Source organism: Orycteropus afer, unplaced genomic scaffold (assembly GCF_000298275.1).
Source record: "Orycteropus afer afer isolate SDZICR_OR568_19922 unplaced genomic scaffold, OryAfe1.0 scaffold00231, whole genome shotgun sequence".
NCBI lineage: Eukaryota > Metazoa > Chordata > Mammalia > Tubulidentata > Orycteropodidae > Orycteropus > Orycteropus afer.
Window position 1 is genome coordinate 4,598,154 of NW_006921818.1, and position 6,731 is coordinate 4,604,884.

The following is a 6,731-nucleotide window of genomic DNA, read 5'->3' on the forward strand; positions in this document are numbered from 1 at the left end:
TCTTCCCTGTGTCCATCCCTTCATGAACTCCTACCCCCTGAGCTGTCTCCCTGTGCATAAGCAGCCCTTCTTTCTCTCATGCTTGTTCTCTCCAAAGAGTGTATCTACCTCAGGTAAATGTTCAACTCATATGCTATTGTTTGGCTGGAAGCCACAGGTGTGGGTTCAATTCCAGACCTGAAGGGCATCTAGGGGCCATAGTCTCAGTGGTTCCACCAGGCTGTACCAGGCCAGCAAACATGTTCCCTGATTTTTTTTTTTTCCAAATGATTTTGAGTTTTGTTCCACATTGTTCTCCCTGTCTATCCAGGATCTCTTACAAAGATCCTCTTCCAAATGGTTGACAGTAGTAGCCAGCCACCATCTAGTTCTTCTGGTCTCATAGTTGTATAGGCTGCAGATTGGATGGTGTACCAGTCACTAGGACTAATTGTTTCCATTAATTTTTGTTGTCTTCATTCTTCTTGGCTCTGGATGAGGAGAGACCCATTGTTACATCTAGACTGCAGCTTGTAAGCTTTTAAGATCTCAGTAGCTACTCGCCACAGTAGGAGATGGAACAATGTTTTGTGTAGTACGTTATGCCAATTGAGCTTGATGTCCTCTGCGACTATGGTCCCGAGCCTACAGGTTCAACTACTCGGTCCCTCTGGGTAGCTGACTGTGACCAAGCAGTGACTACAACCTTGCTCCTTGTCAGCCCCATTATACAGCTGGGAATTCAGATCATACACATAAAGTTATTGGACCGCTGTCTGCCAACCCTATACATGTTCTTGGGTGCACTCTTCACTTCATATACATACCTAATATTTCAGCCTGTCTACCCATCTATCCACCCATATACCCGTGTTTGCCTTCACTGACCATGCTGTACTATATGTGCAAAAGAGTTCATCTTTGTTGTCTGTACTTCCCACATACCTCTCTATGTCTTTCTCTTCCTCAATGCCACTACAGTGATCACTCCCATTTGGTACATTGCCCTTCTCTTCATGCAAGTCAAAACTTATCTCTGTCTATCTAACAGTATTCCCTACCCTACCTTCCCACCCCAGTAACCAACAAAGAAAATGTCCTTCCATAGATAAACATTTCCTTGACTATTACAATAATGGACTAATACAATATTTGTCCTTTTGTGGTTGACTTATTTCATTCAGCATAATGTCCTCCAAGTTCATCCATGTTATGTGGTGTTTTGCAGATTCTACATTATTCTTTAGGGTTGCATAGTATTCCATTGTGTGTATATACCATAGTTTGGATATCCATTCCTCAGTTGATGGACAGCTAGGTTGTTTCCATCTTTATTGTAAATAGTGCCATGATGCACATGGGTGTGCATATGTTTGTTCTTGTCATGCCTCTCACTTCTTTAGGATATATACCTAGTAATGGAATAGCTGGGTCAAATGGTATTTCTAGTTCCAACTTTTGAAGGAATCGCCATACTGCTTTCCACAATGGTTGTACCATTTTACAGTCCCACCAGCAGTGTATGAGAGTCCCAATCTCTCCACAACCTCGCCAGCATTTGTTATTTTCTGTCTTGTTGAACTTTGCTACTAGTGCTGGAGCAAGATGGTGTCTTATTGTTGTTTTGATTTGCATCTCTCTAATAGCTAATGATCATGAGCATTTCTTCATATGTTTGTTGACCGCTTGAATATCCTCCTTGGTGAAGTGTCTATTCATGTCTTCTGCCCATTTTTAAATTGGATTGTTTGTCTTTTTGTTATTGAGATGGAGTTTTCTATAAATTCTAGAGATAATTCCCTTGTCAGATATGTCATTACCAAGTATTTTTTCCCAATCTGTAGGTTCTCTTTTGACTCTTTTGGTCCAGTGTCATTTCTATTACCAAAGCCATATTTTCCAAATATTGGTGATTCTTCTTTGTTTCCAACTTTTACATTCCAATCACCAGTAAGAATCAATACATCTTGATTGCATGTTTGATAAATTTCAGACTGCAAAAGGTGGTAAAAGTCTTTAATTTCTTTGGCGTTGGTGGTTGATGCTAAATTTGAACAACAGTGGTACTAATCGATCTTCTTCCTTGTAGGTGTTTGGATGTTATCCTATCACAGACAGCATTATACTTCAGGATAGATCTTGAAACACTCTTTGTGATGGTGAATGCCACACCATTCCTCTTCAATTTGTCATTCCCGGCGTTGTAGATCATATAATGGTCTGATTCAAAATGGCCAAAACTAGTCCATTTCAACTCACTAATGCCTAGGATATAGATCTTTATCTGTTCCATTTCATTTTTGATAACTTCCAATGTTCCAATTATTAATGGTTGTTTGTAGCTGTTTCTTCCCATTTTGATTCATGCCACATCAGCAAACGAAGGACCCAAACACTTCACTTCATCCATGTCATTAAGGTCAACTTTGCTTTGAAGAGGCAGCTCTTCCCCAGTCATATTTTGAGCACCTTCACACCTGAGGGACTCATCTGCCAACACTATATCAGACAATGTTTCAGGGCTAGTTATAAAGTTTTCCAGTAGTATATCAGACAGTGTTTCAATGCTTTTCATAAGTTTTTCACTGGCCAAGTCTTTGAGATGTGGATGGCCCCTACCTTCCTTCTTCCCAATCTGTGTTAATCTGGAAGCTCTGTTGAAACCTGTCCATCATGGGTGATCCTGCTTGTGTTTGAAATACCAGTGGTGTAGCCTCCAGCATCACAGCAACATGCAAGTGACCAGAAAGTCCGTGAAAGCTCCTACACCCTAGTGGTGACACAGGACTGTTTTCTTACTCCTATTTGAGTGACTGCTGGGCAGGACAACAAATGTAGAGCAATTGGATCTCTGGCTCTTCAGGAACTTCTGATCTCAGACCTTGTTAAACCCCTTCCTGAGCCCAAGGCAAAGCTCATTTGAACAAATGATTTTGAGTCATGAATAATGAAAAAGAATTAAAAGAGTGACAGATAAGCAACACTCCTACATGGGAAGATGGTGGTGTTTTGGGATATATTGTTAATAATAATGAGAAAGAACACATATCAAAAGAATGTGGAGCTTTAGAAATATTTAGAAGAAAACCGTTATTATGATTCTCTTTGTTGTATTAGAAGGAGCTTCTTTTTACCTGAGCCAAATGCTTTTCCTGTTACTTTTTTTCTAAGTGGGTTATGGGATTTTGTTTTCATTTGTTTTGACAAAAGAAAAAAAAAAAAAAAAGCAAACACCAAACTCATTGCCCTTGAGTCAATTTCGACTCCTAGACCAGAAGGTTGGTGGTTCAAACCCACCAGCCACTCCTCAGAAGGAAGACTGGGCACTCTACTTCCATAGTGCTACTTCCTCAGAAACCCAAGGAGGGGTCGCTATGAGTTAGAGATGACTCAACAGCACATAACAACAACAACAACAGTGATCCTATAGGACAGAGTGGAACTGCCTTACAGGGTTTCCAAGGTTGTAAATCTTTATGGAAGCAGACTTCCTCATCTTTCTCCTGCAGAGCAACTGGTGGATTTGACTCACCAACTTTCTTGGTTAGCAGTTGAACTCTTAACCTTTGCACCACCAGGGGTCCTTTTGCTTGGATAGTGGGGTTGGGGAGAGGATTTAAATGAGGAGTCCTCCAAGAAATCTGCAGGGCCTCTTTCCCTGGCTTAATTGTCCTTCAGATCATGATTCAGTGTGCTTTGGCTTTCATGTTATAAGCCTGGCAGCCAACCTCACGTTTGTTACCTTTCTCCCTACCTTGCCCAGAAACGTTTCCAAATGGAACCTGTGGGATTCAGAGGCCAGACTGGGACACAGCCTTTGTTTTGGGACTCTCATAAGATTTCTTCCTAGTAGTACAATAGGTGAACTGTTCTTTCAGAGAAAAGTCTTTGAACACTGGAGGGGACTGAATTGGAGAGGAAAAAGAATGATGAAGTGAATCCCAAGTGTACAGATCCCTGCGGGGAGTTGTTTAGCACCATGAATCAGCAGATATTTCTGAGAATGTAATTTATACCTGGTAACATTGGTGGTTCAGTGGTAGAATTCTTACCTCCATTCAAGAGACCCAAGTTCGCTTCCTGGCCCATGCACCTCATGTGTATCCACCACCCATGTAAGGGGAGGCTTGTGTGTTGCTGTGATGCTGTACAGGCTTCAGTGGAGCTTCCAGACTAAGACAAACTAGGAGGAAAGGCCTGGTGTTCTACTTCCACAAAGTAGTGGATGAAACCTTATTGATCCCAGTGATCTGGTTTGCAACCAATCATGGAGATGGCTAGCACTGGGTGATATTTCATTCTGTAGTGCCTTGGGTCACCATGAGTCAGGGGTGACTCAAGGGAAGTTAACAATGACGCAACTATGCTCAATGAGTGTGTGGGAAATATGAAAGTAGAAAATCCCTATATTCAAAGCAGCATAGAGTCTGATTAGGAAGATAGGTCCTTTGCAGAGGAACTTGTGCTACATACAACAAAGGCTATAGGACTTAGAGAAGTGAGAGACCATTGCCTCAGGTCCGTGATGGAGGTGGCCTTGAGAAGGTGGAACTGATATTGAAGTGACCAGAAGACCAGAGAAGGTGAGATGTATTCTGGTGGAAAACCACATGAACTGAGGGATGGAGATGACAAGAGGAACTGCAGCAGGTGTGTTCATTGGCTTGAAGTGGGAAGTAATATGAAGCCACCATGAGACCAATTATCTGGAAGTTTGCTTAGCTCTGTTGTATTTATGTATTTGTTATTGTGTTTATGGAATAAAGAAATCAAAGTTAAGAACTGTTAATTGGCAAATAATATGCAGAAGGGATTAGAATAACAGAATAATCTGGGATTCCAGGATGTTGGTATAAGTGATTAGGCCATTATGTTTTTTCTTTTAATTGTTATTTTTTCTTGACTTATTTTTAGAGAAAATAATATTTTTACATGATTCAAAATCCAAATGGAATGTAAGATGCATGTATAGTGAAAAAAATGCCTTCCACCCTTGTTCCCCAGCCACAGACAAGCAAATATGTGTATGTGTGTGTGTGTGTGCATGTACATGTATACATATATAGGTTTTTTTTTTTTTTAGAAAAATAAAATGGTAGAATAGGCATATATTTTGTCCTCTGCCATATTTACTTAGTTTATCATGAGGGTTGTTCCATATTGCCCAAGTGGAATTTTCTCATGTGGGCACTTTCTCATTCTTCTTCGTGGCTGTACAGAATCTCATTGAGTGGATGTGCTTTAATCTGTTTAATCAGTCCATTATTGGATATTTAGGGGTTTATCAGCCTTTTGCTATTATAAACAGTGCTACAGTGAATATGTCATTTTGCATGTGAATGAGTTTATCAGTGGATAAATTCCTAGAACAGAATTGCAAGGTCAAAAGGTATAAAACACCTATACTTTTGTCAGATCTTGTGATGCCATATCTGTGGGAACAATTTACTCTTCAGTGTGATGTAAAATTTTCAGTTTAGTCAACTGGCATGTTCTCAAGCTTTCTGATCTTCGTCAGTCTAATAAGTAAAAAATATCTCATAGTTTTAATTGGTATTGCTTTTATATAATTGAGGTTGAGCGTTTCTTCATGAGTTTAAGAAGTACTTATGTTTCCTTTTGTGTAACTGTCCAAATTCTTAGCCTATTTTTCTACTGCTTGTTTTCCTTACTGATTTGTAGGGTTTTTCTTAAAAAGCGTATTAGGGAAATTAGTTCTAAACCTGTGATATGAGTTACAAACAATTGGTTGTGTTTTCTTTGGTTTTGTTTTTAAGCTCAATTTGAGAATAAGTTTAGCTGAGTAATAAGGCCATACAAAACTACATCATGAACTTCACTTATACAGAGACAAGACTTCTGTATAAGATTTTTGAGGTGGTATTAACTAAGCTATTTAGAGTTTTTCATAAGACTAGATTAAATAGTTTTCCTTGACAGCATTCCTTTTAGTGCTTCTCTGGAGTGCACCCATTTTTTTGTGGAAGTGATAAAAATTTGACATTTGAACTATCATGTTTGTGGGACTGATTATGCCCATGAGATTGACCCTGGTTATGTCTTACAGGTTGAAAGAGTGACTCTGGGTACTCTCCACCATATAACAAAGACAACCATATTCTTCCCACTTTCAGAGGAATTCCTGTATGTTGTTCCTATATCTCCTTCCAATGTTTTCTTCCAGTACAAGCTTTTGCTGTGCACTGTTGTGTGGTGTCAGGCACTGTGCTAAGCACTGGGCAACACGGGATGTCATAGACCCTGCCATTCAGGAGCTCATACTTTGGGGGAGGGAGCAGGGTGTGGGACATAAACACGCAGAAACAACCTCTGCATGGTAAGGCAATTGCTATAATGAAGCAGAGTAAAGTACAGTGGAAATACCAGTACCAACTGAGTTGTGTAAATTTTTGTGTGTTTATTATTCAAGGAGGGCATGCACTTGTCCCTCACTTTGCCTGACCATTGCATGATAATGGGAGTTCTCCAAGTACCTCATTTTAAGCTGCTTTTAATAACGCATCAGAGCAGACTAGATCTTTCTGGCCTCCATTTCAAGGGGCATTCAGTACAGTAGGTGATTGGGTGGATGTGAGGGCTGTGGATTCTACCCTCACACTAAAGCTCAGCTGTTCCTACAGATCTCAGAGTTGAAGAACCATGGCATCCTCCAGGCCCTGACAACAAAAGTGAATGGATGGGAGGCAGATGGTAAGGTTCCCTTCAGGGGCCTGGGAATCTGGGTGGGACCC